The following is a 16708-nucleotide window of genomic DNA, read 5'->3' on the forward strand; positions in this document are numbered from 1 at the left end:
GGGTGCCAGCATGTGGCAGCCAGTGGGAGCTTGGGAAGGTTTGCTGGATGGAAGGAAACAATGAACGCAGATCTGGGACCATGAATAGAGGTCTCCAATGCCAACAGGTGTACTAACCCAGCACTTGCAGGAACTTGGCTAGATTCCAGGAAAGCGATCTTCCCTCCAGGCAGGAAGTCCGGACACGCAGCCTAGCTACCTGCTGCCCCAGCCAGGATGTGCCTCGCAGGCAAGCAGACGCAGCAGCGGCCAGAGCTCCAGACTCTGGGGACGTGAAAGCCGACTGGAGGTAGGGCAGGTTCGCCAGGTCTCAGGGCCAGCTCCGGGAATGTCTTCCCAGGTATCTACCAAGATTCAGCGGCTTTGGCAGAGCCTCCTTCCTGGCTCCGAGAGAGGGGATCAATGCACAAAACCAGGCGCTCCAGCAGGGGTTGTCCCCAACTTGGGGTGACTGGGTTGTGGCCCTGTGGTGGGGGGAGCGAGCTGGGATGGGGTACAAGAAATGGGTGGGGAGAACCACCCCGGGCCTGGAATCTCGGAATGGGAGGATCCAGACTTTGGCATCGAGCTGACCCATTGTGTTAAGAAAGCCTCTTAAGAGTGCGCACAATCTGCCGCCCTGTGTAGGGGAGAGAATAATTGCACCCAATTATCTGGCACTCACGGAACCGTGCTGGGCCGCTGGGTCATGATTCAGAGCTCACTTTGGAATTGCACTGTTATGCGCTCTGTGCCTCTGGGCAAGTTACTTACACTCTCTGGGCTTCAGTGTTCTCCTCCGTAAAAAGGGACTCAAAATAAGACCCCTTTCCTAGGGTTTCTGTGAGCCTTGTGTGTGCTGGGGACACAAGAAGCACTTCCTGAATGTCAGGTATCCATTTTTTTCCCAGACAGTCTCCTGAGATAGTGCTCCCAGCTCCTTTTCACCCATGAAGAGATTTGGGCTCAGACAGGTTAAGTAACTTGTCTGTAGCAATTAGATGGAAACAGCAGAATTTGAATCCAGGAAGTGGAGCTCCAGAGACTGGGCTTAATGTCTAATCCAGGTCCCACTATTTCCTAGAAGGTTGAAGGGAGGTGGGGGAAAGCTGCTTCTGAGACCCCTTGTCCTTGTCTGTGTAATGGGTACAATGATGTAATGGTGAGGGGTTATTGTGAGGATTAACTGAGTGAGCACACATAAGTGTATCCTACTAGAGTGCCACAAGGGTAGGAGCCTTATGTTTTGTTTGCACATCTAGCCCCAGTGCTTGGCACACAGTAGATGCTCAGTAAACACTTGATGAGTGGATGAGAAGCACATATTAGTTGTTATTCTTACAACAATCCCTGCTACTGATAAGGAGACTGAGGTTTGGGGAGGTTAGATAACTTGGTGGTTGTTACCTGGGTGCCTGGTAGAGGAGTCAGCATCTGAACCCGGGTCTGCTGATCATAAAGTCTGCATGTTCTTGACATTCAAGTTCCATCATCCCCTAGTTGAGTGAATATGGCAAGTTATTGCTCTTCTGGGTCTCAGTTTCCTTATCTAGAAAATGGGGACAATAATGATCACTACCCCACATGGTTTTCTTCTGGATCAAATAAACCTAAAACACTCAAAACAGTGCCTGGGACTTACCAGATGCTCAGCAAACACTCGCTGCAGTGAATGCTGTGACTTTCCCTGCAAGAGTAAAGCGGATGGTATAGCAGTCATGTTCATTTAGAGGAGGCAGAGGGAAGAATGGAAGTGGCAGGGGAGGGAGGGGGAGACCAAGGAGCTTACTTGCCTTCTGTGTAGTTCACAGAGCCAGGCCCCTGTTTGCTATCTGGAACATTCCTGAGAAACTCCCTACACTCAGTGCAGAGGGAGGAGTGTCACCTAGTATCCTAGTCTCCATCCAGTATCAAAGAGGCTGTCACCAGGAGGCTTTTGTTGTATAAAGAGGGCCCAGTGCTTCAATGCATTACCCACTGCAGCTGATGAGGCTTTGGGGAGGAGGGTTTCAGGTGGCAGGGACAGTTACATAGTAATTATTCTGGCTAGACCTGGATTCAGATATTGTCTTGGAGTATTTCCCAGCTCCGGGACTTTTGCAGGTTGCTTTCTGAGCTTCAGTTCCCTGATCTGCAGGAGGGGCTCAATATGTAAAAATATGGTATAGTTTCTAGAAGTGGGTAAATGGAGGGGCAGAAAAATTTTTCTAGAGGAAATTGCTGAGGTGCTGATTTCCTTGTCTTGTCAATGGGAATTGGAAGATATTATCCAAAGTTTGTGACACACTTTATCATTCACAGCAGTGGTTCTCAACTGGGGGTGATTTTATCTCCCAGAGGATACTTGTCCATTCCTGGACTTATTTTTGGTTGCCCACAGCTTGTGGGGTTGGTGATGGGGAATGTCCTACTGGTACCTAATGGAGGGAAGTTGGGGACACTGCTAAACATCCTCTAATACTCAGGAGAGCCCCCACAACACAGCGTATCTGTCAACAGTGCTGAGGTTGAGGGACCCTGACTTATACCTACTTGAGAATTATTGATTTGTCCTTTTGCAGTCAAATGCTCTACCACTGAGCTATACCTCCCCCTTAAAAAAAAAAAAGAGATTTTATTTATTTATTTGACAGAGAGAGATCACAGGTTGGCAGAGAGGCAGGCAGAGAGAGAGGGGGAAGCAGGCTCCCTACTGAGCAGAGAGCCCGATGCAGGTCCCTATCCCAGGACCCTGGGATCATGACCTGAGCCACCCAGGCGCCCCTGCCTGGCTTGTCCTTTTGATTTGGACTCTGAGTTGGCTAGGCTCTGTACTGATTGACAGGCAGGATTTTGTAATCCAGGCATTCCACAAGTCGCCCCACGGATGTCAGGTCTGGGAGCTATTAAACCCAGTGGAGGTAGAGTATATTGTACCCATTTTGTAGATGAGGGTGGGGTAAATTGAGGTTCAAAAGGATAGAATCGTAGAGCCTCAGATGGGTAGAGTTGTAGAGCACTAAAGTAAGGACGCAAGTCAGCTTGCTGTGAGATGTGGGCTGGTTCCATGCTGCCTGTCCTTTATCTCTGGAAGGGCCCTGCCATCATAATCATGGAGTTAACTTATAAGGTCTGAATGTTGCCCCCGGGGCTGTTCCTGCTTGAGGGTGTCTAGTGGAGCATAATGTTGTGGAAGAATGCTTCGGTGAATACAGGAAAAGATAGGCTCTTTTCACTCCACCTTACTCTCTGGGATTAAAAAAAAAAAATCAACCTAATTACTTCCTTATGGTATCTAAGAGATAAAATAACATTAGTAAGGACTTTGCTCTTTTTAGTGTGCTGATGCGAAAAGAACAGTGTTGGGAGGGCGGCGCTGGGGTTCAGGAAGAAAAGTACACAGTTTGGGCTCCCAGCTAGGTGTCTTTACACACCTAGCACACAGAGGCCATGACACAATCATGACATTGAGGATCCAGGACTGATCTGCATTTAAAGTGGGTGTGACCCGGGTTATTTACTGGCTGATGAGGGGAGAGAAGCTGGAGGGCCAGTCCCAGTAGGGTGACTAAGAGAGCAAGCAGGGCTGTGTCTCAGACACAAGACGATTGGCTTTATGGGTTAGTATTAAAAAAAAAAAAAAAAAAAAAAAAGAGGACTTGTGTCTCTGCAGAGTGGAGAGGGAACGCCGGGAAGGAGGGCAGGTAAGAAAGGGTTTTGTATTTTGTTTTTTAAGAGCTTATTTATTTATTTATTTATTTATTTGAAAGAGAAAGGGTCCAAATGAGGGGAGAAGGAGAGAGAATTCCAAGCAGACTCCGTGTTGAGCGTGAAGCCAATGCAGGGCTCAATCCCGAGACCCTGAAATCATGACTTGAACCGAAAGCAAGAGTTAGAGGCTTAATTGACTGAGCCACTCAGGCACCCCAAGATACGGTGTCTTGAAAGTGGTGTGGGGGTTCCAGAAATGATAGAGAACCCTTGGGGATGGATGTGCCCTGGGAGAAGGCAGAAACAGGCTGTCCTGTTGCTTATCACCAGGTGCCAGGTCCAGAATAAATGTACAATTTCCTGGTAGAGGCAAGAATGACTATGGGGAAATGGGAAGCAAGGGAGCATGTCGGTGAGCAAGCTCCGGAGCTGTCTTCCTTTCCTGAATCAAAATCTGGGCTTCTCCAGGTCCTGCTCTGCCACTGTGGGTGAGTTATTGTTACCTTGCAGGGCTCCGTTTGCTTGTCTGTAGAATGGGTAGAGTGCTAAGGACTGCCACCTCCTCTGGATGTAGCAGGGTTAGTAAGAAAGTGTGGTGCACGGTAAGCGACTCAAGAAATGTTAGTCTAGTGCCTTCTTAGCGCAATAGGCAGCGCGTCAGTCTCATAATCTGAAGAAATGTTGGTTCTAACTCCCCCTCTTCCTCTTTGCCCTTCTCTTCTTCCTCTGATAACAGTGAAGATGATGACCATGATCCAAGTTCAGAGATGCATGGGTTAGAATCCCATCTGCTTCTATTTAGCTGTGTGATCTTGGACAAATTACTTAACTCTCTCTGGGCTCTAATGTAATTGTTATAGAGTGGGGATAATAATACTAATAATATCTCTCCATAAGGTTGTTGGGGGATATGATTACTAATGCATGTGAGGGGCACAGCATGGTGCCTGGAGCTTAGGAAGGTACTCAATAAAGTGGCACTGTCTTTGTGCTTATGGATACCATTGTTGTCTGACTAGTTCCCTTCTGCCCTGGAGAGGGAAAGAAGAGCTCAATGGATATGGATGTTGAGGAAGTAAGGTTAATAATCACGTTCTGTCAGGCAGGGTGCTCTCCCCTAGAGGAAGGGTCAGGATGAAGGTATATACTTCTTTCTAGAAGTTCAGTGAATCACTCCGTGGTTTATGTTTGCCAGGAGTTCCCAGAATGGAGTGCCATGAGACTGGATTATATTACTGCTCAGGCTATTCTCAGCCACCTCAGGTTCAATGTTCCCAGAGATAAACCCAGGCTGATGCAATGCTCATCATCGGTAGGGTCATGTCTGGAAAGAACACTCCTTACCTATAAGAAAAGAAGTAAGGGCCTGGATAAGTTTTCTGTATTTTTACAAATGCCAGAAGAAGCAAGTTCTATTTTCTATGGCATTTGAATCAGGGTAGGTAACATTTTAAAAAAAGAGCAGAAAGTCCTATTTCTTTTTTTTTTTTTTTTTAAAGATTTTATTTATTTATTTGACAGATCACAAGTAGGCAGAGAGGCAGGCAGAGAGAGAGGAGGAAGCAGGCTCCCTGCTGAGCAGAGAGCCTGATGCGGGGCTCGATCCCAGGACCCTGAGATCATGACCTGAGCCGAAGGCAGAGGCTTTAACCCACTGAGCCACCCAGGTGCCCCAGAAAGTCCTATTTCTATAAATTCACAGGGAGACTTGGAGGTCCAGAGTTGCTGTTCCCAGTCTTTCATTTGTTAGCACCCCCAACAAATGAAAAATCATGGCTCTCCAAAAGAGAGGTGGAATCTTCTCCTGTGGCAGAGACTTGACTTACAAATTTTATGATCAGAGGAAAGCCCTTAGCAGGAGAGGAGGTAGGTGGAAATCCCAGGAAGACAGTTTAGTTCGCCCCGCTGGAACTATCATTCCTTGGGTGACTCATGAGATGCCTGAATTGCAGGGTCCTCTCCGCCAGTCACTGTGGAACCGAGCCAAATTGGAAGAAAAACACAAATCAGTAACCTTTAGCCTGTTCTGGCGTGTCTGGGTGGTTGGTTGGTTAAACATCTGCCTTAGGCTCAGGTCATGATCCTGGGGTTCTGGGATCGAACCCTGCCTCAGGCTTTTTGCTCAGCAGGGGTATACTTCTCCCTCTTTCTCTCTGTCCCTTAACTTGCTTGTGCACCCTCTCTCTCTCTCAAATAAATAAGTAAAATCTTAGAAGAAAGAAAACCCAGGTACCCTCTGCTTCTGGTTTTTTTCCCCCTCCAAATCTGGAACCATAATACTTGGGTTGTATTATATAATGTTTGTTTGTTTTTAAGATTTTATTTATTCATTTTACAGACAGAGATCACAAGTAGGCAGAGAGGCAGGCAGATAGAGAGGAGGAAGCAGGCTCCTTGCTGAGCAGAGAGCCCGACTTGGGGCTCGATCCCAGGACCCTGAGATCATGACCTGAGCCGAAGGCAGAGGCTTTAACCCACTGAGCCACCCAGGTGCCCCAATATATAATGTTTGTTTAAATAGGCATTATAAGGACAAGTATAGGGATCTGAATTAGTCTGGTTAAAAACTAAATTTCTAGGTGCGCCTGGGTGGCTCAGTCAGTTAAGTCCCTGCCTTCAGCTCAGGTCATGACCTCAGGGTCCTGGGATTGAGCCCTGCATCAGGCTTTCTGCTCAGCAGAAAGTCTGCTTCTCCCTCTCCCTCTGCCTGCCACTCTGCCTACTTGTGCTCTCTCTCTTTCTCTCTCTCTCTGTCAAATAAATAAATTAAAAAAATTTTTTTTTTTATTTCCACATTTGGAGCTGCTTTCAGAAATGCAGACTTGAGAGAGTAAGGTGTTGTTGAAAATATCTGGACTTGCTACATGACTAAAAGAACTAACTTTCTAGTCCTGGAGGTGGATCCAGAAGGGGGTTCTTTTTCTTCTTAAAGAGAGAGGCTTGCCACAGACCCTGGGTGTGGATAGAGCTCACTCTGGCCTTACTCTCCTCTCCTGCCTTTCTGAGACCCAGTGGTAGAGAAAGCAGTAGGGGATCTAGCCACAGCAGATATTAAGGTTTATCATTTTTCCCTGCTCCTGGCAGGAGTCTGAGCACATGGATGGTGGCGAAGGGGATGAAGAGGGGTTTCCACAGCCTACAGGTCTCCCGGAAGTGAGGTCCTTCCTTGGATTGCGGAGGAGGCCACTGCTTCTAGCAGCTCTCAGTGGCGACAAGAGCTATTACATATCTTATGTTGTGTCTGGCTCTCCCAGAGAGGGGTCCTTGTTCTTCTGGGACAGATTAGAGCAGGCCAGCCATGCAAGAAGACACTGAACTGCCAAGGTGCAAGCAACCCACCACTTTTCCTTCCCACCTCCCTCCACCTGCTTTAACCAGCTGCTTTGTACTGATTCTTAAACCTTGGGGTACAAAAGAATCTCTTGGAAACCTGATAAAAAGGCAAATTACCAGGTCCCATCCTAGATCCACTAAATAAAAACTTGTGGAAATGGGCCCTGAGCTCAAGTGGTCTTCCCAGGACTGGTGGGTTCCCAGGACATGGAACTTCCAGTGCTAAAACCAGGTCAGTTCTGGGTATACTGGGACTGGTTGGTCATCTGATGATCCATAGGCCCCCGTCTCCAGCAAGCTCCCAGGTGAGTCTTGTGGGCTCCTCAGCTTAATGTGCACTCATCAGTGAAGCTTTATTATTTTTTTAAAAAGATTTATTTATTTGAGAGAGAAAGAGAGGAAGGGAGGGGCAAAGGGAGAGGGAAAGAGAGAGAGAGAGTCTGAGATATAACCTGAGCTGAGATCAAGAGTCAGACGCTTAACCGACTGAGCCACCCAGGCACCCTTGATCAGCCAAGCTTTAAATATTGGAGCTTCTGGGGTACCTTGGTGACTTGGCCTGCCTTTGGCTCAGATCATGATCCCTGGGTCCTGGGATCCAGCCCTGCATCAGGCTCCCTGCTCAGTGGGGAGTCTGCTTCCCCCTCTCCCTCTGCACCTTCCTGCCACCCTCCCTGCTTGAGCCCTCCATCTCGCTCTGTACTCTCTCTCTCAAAAAAATAAAATCTTCAAAAAATAAATATTGGAGTTCATTTAGGCTTTATTCTTCCCTAGACTTGCACAAATATGACATCCTCATGGCTACTTACTGCTCTTTACATTAAAATTAATTAAAATTAAAAAATTAATTAAAATTAGGGGCCTCTGGTGGCTCAGTTGGTTAAGCATCTGTCCTGGGCTCAGGTCGTGATCCCAGGGTCCTGGGATTGAGACTCACATGGGGCTCCTTACTTGGCAAGGAGCCTGCTTCTCTCTCTCCCTCTGCCCATAGCGTCTCTCTTGATCTCTGCCTGGGTCTCTCCCTCTGCCTGGGCACACTCTCTCTCTCTGTCAAATAAATAAGCAAAATCTGTAAAAAAAAAAAAAATTATGGGTGCCTGGGTGGCTCAGAGGGTTAAGCCTCTGCCTTCGGCTCAGGTCACGATCTTAAGGTCCTGGGATCGAGCCCCACGTCGGGGTCTCTGCTCAGCTGGGAACCTGCTTCCCCCACTCTCTGACTGCCTCTGTGCCTACTTGTGATCTCTGTCTCTCTCTATCAAGTAAATAAATAAAATCTTTTAAAAATTTTAAATTAATTGGGGTGCCTGGGTGGCTCAGTCAGTTAAGTGTCTGCCTATCTGCTTAGGTCATGATCCCAGGCTCCTGGGATCAAGCCTTGCATAGGGCTCCCTCTCGGCGGGAAGCCTGCTTCTCCCTCTTCCACTCCCCTGCTTGTGTTCCCTCTCTCGCTGTGTCTCTCTCTGTCAAATGAAGAAGTAAAATCTTTTTAAAAAATTAAAAAAAATAAATTAACTAAAATTAAACAAAATTAAAATCCAGTTCCTCCCTTGCACTAGCCACATTTTAAGTACTCGGTATATACATGTAGCTAGTGGCTGCTGTAGTGGACAGCATTGTATAGGATGATTTTATCATGGTAGAAAGTTCTGTTAGTATTGCCTTAGATGGTCTCTAGAATGGGCTTTCTCAACCTCACCACTATCAACATTTTGGGTCAGATAATTCTATTTTGGGGACTGTTCTGTACATTGTAAGATGTTTAGCATATCCCTGGCTTCCTCCACCTATTAGATGCCAATATCACACACCTCACCCCGAGTTGTGACAACAAGAAAGGCTTCCAGAGGTTGTGAAATGTGGTATCTGAAGGCAAAATTGCACTGATTGAGAATCATTGTCTGAGACACATGGCTTCTACCAATCTCTTTTTTTCTTTTTTTTTTTTTTTTAAAGATTTTATTTATTTATTTGACAGACAGAGATCGCAAGTAGGCAGAGAGACAGGCAGAGAGAGAGGAAGGGAAGCAGGCTCCCTGCTGAGCAGAGAGCCCGATGCGCTTGATCCCAGGACCCTGGGATCATGACCCGAGCCGAAGGCAGAGGCTTTAACCCACTGAGCCACCCAGGCGCCCCTACCAATCTCTTTCTGAAAGAAGGAAAGCCAACCACACACCCTGCACTTCAGACAAGAGCGTTGGTACCTTAATGCAGATGTCATTTTGCAATTTCCTTGCATTGGTCTGCTTTACATAGAAGGCCTGTGGGCCTCACCTACTTTGGGGACAGTCTTATATACAAGAAAATCTTGTTACAAAATGTCATTTGCAGGGCACTTGGCTGGCATGGAAGAGCGTGCAACTCTTGATCTCGGGGTCCTGAGTTTGAGCCCCACATTGGGTGTAGAGGTTCCTCAAAAATTATTTTATTTTTTTTTAATTAATTTTTTTTTAAAGATTTTATTTATTTATTTGACAGAGAGAGATTACAAGTAGGCAGAGAGGCAGGCAGAGAGAGAGGAGGAAGCAGGCTCCCCGCTGAGCAGAGAGCCCGATGCGGGACTCGATTCCAGGACCCTGAGATCATGACCTGAGCCGAAGGCAGCGGCTCAACCCACTGAGCCACCCAGGCACCCCTCAAAAATTATTTTAAATAAAATATTTAAAGTTTTAAATATTTTAAGATTTTTAAATTATTCTTAAAATTAAATATTTTTAAATAAAATAAAAACTTAATATATTTTTTACAATGTCATTTGGATGGAGAGGGGTTTTGGTTTCAGTAAGTGTGAGACTGCTGGAAGGAATCTGGGGAGTCCTGGGAGAGTCCAGAGACTTCTCACCAAGAATGGATTGTAGTAGAAAAGGAGGTATCTTGACTAGTGTAATGAGATTTGAGAGCCTTCAAAGCATCTATATCAATAAAAGAGTGATCCCATCCTAGCTTTTATTGAATTTTCCTCTGAAGTTTACTTGGTGACATTTGTCAGTTCTATCATCCCAAGTATCCCAAATTATTTAAAAACAATGTTAGAGTCATCTTAATTTGATTATAGAAAGCACTTGTGACCTTCATGGTAACTGCAGTACATTAGACCATTCTCTGGGTGGATTTTTGCCATGTCTAGGTGATGCCCCTCCTGAATTTAAAGTCCGTGTTCATTTTCCAGCCTCTGACTCTTTCTCACATTTTTAGCAAGCTACAAATCTTACATTCTTTTAAAAATATATATATTTTTAGAGATTTTATTTATTTATTTGATAAAGAGAGTGACATAGTGAGAGAGGAAACAGGAGCAGGGGGAGTGGGAGAAGGAGAAGCAGACTTCCCGCTTAGCAGGGAGCCTGATGTGGAGCTTGATCCCAGAACCCTGGGATCATAACTGAGCCAAAGGCAGATGCTTAAGGACTGAGCCACCGAGGCACCCCTAAAAATATAATATATTTTTAAAAATTTAGAGGCCAAATTTAGAGGCCAAGTGTCCCTCTACTTGCATTCATAAAATATAATTACCTTTCTTTGGGAATTAAGCAAATGTCTTAAAAATTAAGTAAATTATTTTATGAAGGGGAAATATCAAGAAAAAACAGGAATATATATCCATTTAGCTCTATTTATATTTTTCCCTCCTATCATAGTTTTGATACTGGTCTTTTGCAAACACAGACCTTGTTTTCTGAAGGATCCCAGTGTATAGTTGTTTTTTGTTTGTTTGTTTTCCCCAAACGTATGGTTACGACTACACCTGGGTCAAAGGTGGATACAGTCTCTGAGAAGTCCGTGGGGCATGAACTAATGCTTAGTTACCGGAGGGTTTTATGAAATGGGTGATTGAAGGTTTTGCCCTCACATGGTTGTAAGATACTATTTAAATTGCCTTTATTTCCTTGTTCTAAACATTACACACTGCAGATAAAAGATTCTAAAGCATTTGTTTGTGGTGGTGTGGGTGGTGACAGCCAAAGTAATCACTAAGCTAATATGGTAACACAGAACATAAACAAAATCTAGGTTTCTGCTGAAATGTGGGTTTGCTTAGGGTAGCTTCCTGCCCTGGTAACTGCTCAGGGATGGGCGGTGGCCTTCACTTCTTGTGTTGGAATTGTATTTGCAGTGTCAGGTGCCTGAGAATGAAATGGAGGCTTCCAGAACTGTGATTATGAAAGCTTGCTTGAAATGAGAGGCCTGGGAATGGACCATTTCTTCTTTTAAAATCCTTTTCTCTTCCCTTTCGGGAATTCTTAGAATGACAGACCTTGTGTACCTATGTTGGGGGAAGGGGATGTGATGCAATTACATTATTGTGTAATGTCTGTTGTATCCCAGGATTTAGTCTTCTGTGTTCCACCTTCATGATTTTTGCCCCTTTTCTTACTATGCGTACTAATATTTATCTTTTTTTTAACCTAAGAGATTTATTTTATTTTTTATTACTTTTTACTTTTTTATTTTTAAAAGATTTTAGTTATTTATTTGACAGAAAGACAAATCCCAAGTAGGTAGAGAGGCAGGCAGAGAGAGAGAGGGAAGCAAGCTCCCTGCTGAGCAGAGAACCCGATGCTGGACTCAATCCCAGGATCCTGGGATCATGACCTGAGCCAAAGGCAGAGACTTTAACCCACTGAGCCACCCAGGTGTCCCCTAACAGATTTATTTTAAAAGGAAGCTTATGGGGGCACCTGGGTGGCTCAGTGGGTTAAAGCCTCTGCCTTCGGCTCAGGTCATGATCCCCGGGATCTGGGATCGAGCCCTGCATCGGGCTCTCTGCTCGGCGGGGAGCCTGCTTCCTCCTCTCTCTCTGCCTGCCTCTCTGCCTACTTGTGATCTCTGTCTGTCAAATAAATAAATAAAATCTTTAAAAAAAAAAAAGGAAGCTTATGTCATTATTGTAAATGGAAAACTTTATGTTGCTTGCTTATAAATATAGGTGACTAAATATTTATATATAAACATCCATACAAGGAAAACCAAACCATGTTGTTATATCCTAGCTAGATTATGCTGAGTGAAAGCAGTCAGTCTCAAAGGGCTACATTCTGTGTGGTTCCATTCATTCAATATTTTGGAAAAATGCAAAGCTAGAGTCGCAGAGAATAGATCAGTGGTGGTGGACAGAGGGTGGTAGGAGTTGATCACAGAGGGATGGCACAAGGGAGTTTTGGGGTAATGGTACTGGTCTGTATCCCAATGGTGATGGTGGTATGCATGTGTTCAAACGTGTAGAACTAGACACCAAAGTTATTTTTTGTATGCTAATTTCAAAAATAAATTCTAGTCGAAAGTTGTGTTCTCATGAAGGTTCTGAGCTTGGAGCTTTGCTCTGTCTTTGTTGAAAAAGAGACAATGGCAAATTCAGGTAAGTGTTAAAGACTAACACCAACGGAGACTTTACCTAGTTGTTAGTTAGAAATATTGAATGGGAATTAAGAAAGAAGAAATGATCACCAGAAGATTCCTTACTATGAAAAAAAAAAAAAGATTCCTTAGTATTTTCCACAAGGGGAATGATCCTTTCAAAAATCCCTGAACTGGGGCGCCTGAGTAACTCAGTGGGTTAAAGCCTCTGCTTTCGGATCAGGTCATGATCCCAGGGTTCTGGGATCGAGCCCCACGTCAGGCTTTCTACTCAGCAGAGAACCTGCTTCCCCCTCTCTCTCTGCCTGCCTCTCTCTCTGCTTGTGAACTCTCTCTCTCTGTCAAATAAATAAATAAAATCTTTTTTTTTTTTTAAAGATTTTATTTTATTTGACAGAGAGAAATCGCAAGTAGACGGAGAGGCAGGCAGAGAGAGAGAGGGAAACAGGCTCCCCGCCAAGCAGAGAGCCCGATGCGGGACTCGATCCCAGGACCCTGAGATCATGACCTGAGCCGAAGGCAGCGGCTTAACCCACTGAGCCACCCAGGCTCCCCTAAATAAATAAAATCTTAAACTGAGCGTTTGGGATCAGTTCAGGGATTTTTTAAAAAAAGATTTTATTTAATTATTTGACAGAGAGAGAGAGTTCACAAGCAGGCAGAGAGGCAGGCAGAGAAAGAGGGGGAAGCAGATTCCCTGCTGAGTAGAGATCCCCATGTGGTGCTCGATCCCAGGACCCGGAGATCATGACCCCGAGCCGAAGGCAGAGACTTAACCCTCTGAGCCATCCAGGCACCCGCCAAACCCTCAGTTTATAAATGGGATATGTTTGTGCCGAAAATTGGACCTAGGCATGAGAAATGCTATCTGTGTGAACCCTCCCACCAGCCCCCTTACCCAGAGGAGTCCATTTGATCCCAGTGTAGGTTTGTTTTGCCTTTCATTGGTTGAGATGTCCTCATCATGATGGACCCCAGGTGATGGATGAGATGAATGAGAACTTTGTAGGACAACCTTCATTTGTTCATGCAACAAATATTAATTGAGAGCTCTTACATGCCAGGCACGGTGCTAGATGCTGGGCATATGAGGAGCGAAATAGTGTAACTCCTGCCATCGCAGAGCTTTCAGTCTAGTGGAGGACAAGTATTGAACAATACAAGCACAGAAAGTAACAGTAAGTCCCATGGGCAAAACGACAGGATGCTATGATAGAGGCTCAAGGGGAACTATTTGCATGTCCAGGAATAAAGGAGACCGCTCTGTAAAGCAGCATTTAAGGTGATACCTTAAGGATGAAGGGTTAGCCTGGCCAAGAGTGAAGGGACAAGCATTCTAGGCAGAAGGAATAGCATGTTCAAAGGCCATGACCCAGGAAAACAGGCCAGTGTGTCTAGTGCACGGCATAACGAACTACGTCCCTGGGTTCAGATGTGGCTTGTGAACTAAGAATGGTTTTTGTATTTTAAAATTGCTGGCAAAAATCAAAACAATAGTTCATGGCATAGAAAAATTATATGGCATTCAAATCTTGGTGTCCATAAATTGGAACACAGACTTCTTCGACTATATATTGCCTAGGGCTGCTTTTGTGCTAGTCATTGTGTGAGTCATTGCTACAGAGTTCATGTTGTTCCACAAAGCTTAAAATAGTTCCTGTCCAATTCTTTACCGAAAAAGTGTGTTAACCCTTGACTTAGAGGATGAAGAACAAGGGGAGAGGTAGGAGGAGCCAGTTCGTGGATACTTTTCACACCATAGTAAGGTGTTTGTTTGTTTTTTACTTATTTTTATTTATTTAACTATTTTTTGAGGGTGTGCCTGTGTGGTTCAGTCAGTTAAGCATTAGCCTCTGGCTCAGACCCTTGTGACACCAGGGTCCTGGGATCGAGTCCTGCCTCAGGATCCTTGATCAGCAGGTAACCTGCTACTCCCTCTCCCTCTGTCACTCCCCCTGCTCCTACTGTCTTTCTCTCAAAAGCAGGGGGAGTGGCAGAGGGAAAGGAGAGGGAGAAGGAGAAGGAGAGAGTCTCAAGCAGGTTCCACACCCAGTGTGGAGTCCTCTGCCGGCCAACCCTGAGATCCTGACCTGAGACAAAACCAAGAGTTAGACACTCAAACCAACTGAGCCACCCAGGTGCCCCTATTTATTATTATTATTATTACTATTACTATTATTACTTTTCGTTGTTATTGTTAAGCTTTTTTTTTTTTAAGATTTTATTTATTTATTTGACAGACAGAGATCACAAGTAGGCAGAGAGGCAGGCAGAGAAGAGGGGGAAGCAGGCTCCCTGCTGAGCAGAGAGCCCGATGAGGGGCTCCGTCCCAGGACCCTGGGATCATGACCTGAGCCGAAGGCAGAGGCTTTAACCCACTGAGCCACCCAGGCGCCCCGTTAAGGTTTTATTTATTTAAGAAATCTCTGCTCCCAACGTGAGGCTTGAACTCGTGACCCTGAGATGAAGCGTTGCATGTTCTTCCAACTGAGCCAGCCAGGCAGCCCACAGTAAGGAGTTTAGATGTTATTCTTGATTCTGTGGAAAGCCATTGAACAGGGTTGGGATGGAGGTGGGGGAGTTACTGAGTCTGTCTGTCTGTCTGTCTCTCTCTCTCTCTCTGTTTTTTAACTTTTGGCATATGGTCTGGTTTTTCCAGAGCCCCCAGGAGACACATTCCTCTGGATAAGAGTATCCTCTTCGGCTTGTATCCGTACCCCCAAGTTTTGCTTCACCTTTGCTCTTTGCCATCCTGGTAGGGGAGGTAGGCTGCAAGTGTCCCATTTGTCAGTTGTTTTTGTCAAGTGCAGGTGGGGCTGGAAATGTATTCAGGGCTATTGGTTTTTTAATTTACTTTTATTGGCGGGATGAATGCTACGCTCAGCGTTTCAATGAGAATTTTATTGTGTTTATTTTGAGGCTTTAAGTAAATGACCCAGTTCAAAAACAATATGCTTTGATTGTAGCTAATTTTGATTTATTTGAAAGCTTCTGTAGTTTATTTGGGAACTGAGGAAAAGAGCCTTCACGTGCTCAGCTTATTCTAGCATTTTCTCTTCCATTTCCCCCACAGACACAGTGCTTTAGTGCTTTGCTTTTTTTAGAAAATGGGTTTTCACTTTGAAATGACTGTGATTTTGGAAGATTCTTGCTTCCTTTCTCTTATATTCTGATAAAATACATTTGATATTAAATTTATCTTCTTAATCATTTTTAAGTATACAACTCAGTACTATTACATACATTCACATTGTTATGCAAACCATCTCTAGAAGTTCCTCATCTTGCCAAACTGAAATTATGTACCCATCAAACAGCAAATAACAATTCCCCATTTCCTTCTCCTCCCAGACCCTGGCAACCATTATTCTGCTGCTTATTTCCATTTCTGTGAATTTGACTACTCTAGGTAACTCATATAACCAGAGTCATACGTGTTTGTGTTTCTGTGCCTGGCTTGTTTTACTTACCATAATGTTCTCAGAGTCCATCTATGTTATAGCAGGTATCAGAATTTCCTTGCTTTTTTTTTTTTTTAAAAAATATTTTATTTATTTATTTGACAGACAGAGATCACAAGTAGGCAGAGAGGCAGGCAGAGAGAGAGGAGGAGGAAGCAGGCTCCCTGCTGAGCAGAGAGTCTGATATAGGGCTCGATCCCAGGACCCCAGGATCACGACCCGAGCTGGAAGCAGAGACTTTAACCTGCTGAGCCACCCGGGCGCCCCAGAATTTCCTTGCTTTTTAAGGCTGAATAATATTTCAATGTGTGGATAAAATTTTTTTTATCCCTTCATCCATTGATGGACACAGGTTGCTCCCACCTTTTCACTTTTGTGAATAATGCTGCTATGAAAACATGTGTGTGTGTATACATGTTTTTTGAGATGCAGTTTTTAATTCTTCTTGATGTATGTTGAGTAGTGAAATTGCTGGATCAGACGGTAATTCTATTTTTAATGTTTAATTTTTGTAAAAAGATTTATTTATTTATTTTAGAGGGAGAGAGAGAAAGAGAGAGATCAAGCAAACAGTGGGAAGGGGCAGAAGGAGAGGGAGAAAGAGTTCCAAGTAGACTCAGAGCTAAGCCCAGAGCCCAGTGCAGGGCTTGATCTCACGACATTGATACCTGAACTAAAACCAAGAGCTAGTCGCTTAACCAGCTGAGCCACCCAGGTACCCATATATTTTTATTTTTTTAAGAAACTGCCATCTGTCTTCTATAATGACTGTATCATTTTACTTTCCCACTAGCAAAGCCCAGGGATTCCAATTTCTCCACATCCTCATCAACACTTGTTGTTTTCTGTTTTTCCTGATAATGGCCATCCTAATGGAAAAGATGTGGCATCCC

General features: G+C 44.7%; 1 protein-coding gene across 4 annotated transcripts in view; it reads left to right on the forward strand.

Annotated features, from left to right (window-relative positions):
- The first annotated feature begins 214 nt into the window (after positions 1–214).
- Positions 215–16708, forward strand: part of TMC5 (transmembrane channel like 5) — a 76866-nt gene continuing 60372 nt past the window's right edge. The window contains exons 1-2 of one of the 4 annotated variants that reach the window (XM_044233120.1): positions 3285–3662; positions 4000–4157. The gene's annotated coding sequence lies outside the window, so the exon portion shown is untranslated. The other 3 variants (XM_044233122.1, XM_044233123.1, XM_044233124.1) reach the window with 3 other exon arrangements.

The sequence above is a fragment of the Neovison vison genome, chromosome 14 (assembly GCF_020171115.1).
Source record: "Neovison vison isolate M4711 chromosome 14, ASM_NN_V1, whole genome shotgun sequence".
NCBI lineage: Eukaryota > Metazoa > Chordata > Mammalia > Carnivora > Mustelidae > Neogale > Neogale vison.